Genomic DNA, 2426 nt, shown 5'->3' on the forward strand with positions numbered 1-2426 from the left:
CTGTCCCTATATATCCATTGTAAATGTGTATTTAACATAGTGTTGCCATTGTGTACAGATGATGTATCTGATGCTTTGTGTTGCTGTGGCGCTGTGTGGCTCAACGGGGTTCAGTTATGTGGCGACACCCATCAGACAATCGGCTGTCAATCAATTTGTCAATCACCTATCAATCAGTTTGATAATCTGATTGGGTAATAAGGAGCATCTTGCTGTGACTGGATTGAGCACACTGGTAGCTCCTCCCTTTAGAGAGACTCGTGCTGCTGTAGAGACACACACACACACGTTTATAAGACACTGCTGTGTCTGACTCTATGCAAACAATCTGCTTTTTTGCTGACTGCCCTGGGAACACACACACATCTGCTCTCTACTAGGTGCAGGGGGCAGGGTGAGAAGCCATGGTGGAACTGCCTCCGACCGGAGACACTTCTGCCGCAATGAGGACTTTTACTTTGAAATGTATGTCTGTTTTAAACAACTTTTACTTTGAAATGTATGTCTGTTTTAAACAACTTTTACTTTGAAATGTATGTCTGTTTTAAACAACTTTTACAGATTTTTTTTCTTCTCTTATCTGATGTTTTACTTCCAGGTTGATGAGGCTTCAGTAGATGTTCTTGTGTTCGCATGGCTTCCTTCTTTCTATCTTTCCTTTGTTTTCTTTTAAAAGTGAATCAAAATAAAGGCGATTTAAGGTTGGGGAGAAGAAATGAATGGCGGAGTACAACACGATTGTGCAACACAAAAGTGCGTCGAAAACAAACATTATCATATTTATTTATTTATTTTTTTGTTGTTGCAATTTTGTATAGATAGATTTGACCAAGCAGTGCGTTCTAAATAGTATGTAGCATGCTTACTCATAGTACATAGTTAATACTTTGAGTAAGCATCAGTAGGATGGCCTCTTTAGTCTCAGAATGTCCCTCTCCTGTGGCTCACAGTAGTAACTACACAGTAATGTTATGTTTCTCCTCTCCCACGTGTCTGTGCATGTGTGTGTGTTGAATGATGATTGTCTTGAAATTTACAGAACCCCAGACGAAGCCGATAGCCAATGAGATCCCAGCCTTGACTTTAAAGCCCCTCCCCCTTAGTCACACACATTCCAGACCGCCAACCAACACCCAGTCCGCAGTGATGTCATCGACCTTGATGTCATAATAGGGTTCCGTTCTCCCTTTGATGAACACACACACACACACAGCAGAATATATGCTTTAGAACAAACTCCACTGTGACACTAACATTTACCCAAATGAAGTTAGGGAGGTGGAGAAGAGAGGAAGATGAGATAAGCCTGCTTGGCAATTCAGGGAATTAACTGTGAAACAAATGCCTCTTCTCAAATATGGACCTGACACACACACACACACAAACAGGCGATTTCCCATTATCTAATATGTGGGGGCGGCATGGCGACATGAGGTTAGAACTCAGAGGGCAGGAACTCATGGAATAAAGAGCAATGTGGCCAGGACAGATCTAGACATACTAGAACAGATTTAATGTGTGTCTGCAATGCCCTTCTATGTATTAGTGCACTGCTTTAGGCCAATCCTATATGGATTAGTGTGCCACTCCAGATTTAGTGCTAGAAACACACTCTGAATGTGGACATACTACAGACCACTCTCAGATCGATCCCAAAAGACACCCAGTTCACAACAGAGTTCACTTCTGTCATACTGGAAGACTACGTGATTCACTACAAGTGGTCCCATTCATAAGCAGATGTCCCACTCACATACAAACATACATCCGCACACGTACACACACAAGCACACGCACGCGTACACACGCGGGTACACAAGTACACACACGTACACACTAGAAATAGTTCAGGCGTCAGGGTGTGATGTCCTGACCAGCTGCTCTGACAGAGAGAAAGAAAGAGAGAGAGGGCTTGTCTGTTCTTGTCAGGGTACGGATGACTCCTTTGAACTCCCACAGTTCCAGCGCCAGATCGATAGGAGGGGGTATCTCTGCACACACAGCTCTTAATATGTCTTCTACGATGTCATATGTCAATGCTTTCCACCCATCAAAGAGTTACAGGGACAGGGGGTACATGATTAGAGCGAGAGAGGGGGGGTGAGGGAGGGAGAGGGAGAGTGGCAAACAAACATGCAAACACCCCCCAAGATAAACCCGAATTCAGTCTGCACTGCAACCGGCGGAGTGTGAGAGGAATGCGACAATATTTATTCAATGCAAGCAGTGACCTTTGTTCAATGTCAACGTGTCTATGTCATTTTATCTACCCCAAATAGTCAAAATAGTATGAATGGCATTTTGATCTTTGTAACTCTTCAAACTGCCTGAGGGTGAGCACCAGGTATGTAGGTTTAGAGTTTAAATAGGCTACTAGAGATAAATGAACAGGATTTATCTCTCAGACATTTTTATTTTCACTAATG

The sequence above is a fragment of the Oncorhynchus mykiss genome, chromosome 18 (genome assembly GCF_013265735.2).
Source record: "Oncorhynchus mykiss isolate Arlee chromosome 18, USDA_OmykA_1.1, whole genome shotgun sequence".
Lineage (NCBI taxonomy): Eukaryota > Metazoa > Chordata > Actinopteri > Salmoniformes > Salmonidae > Oncorhynchus > Oncorhynchus mykiss.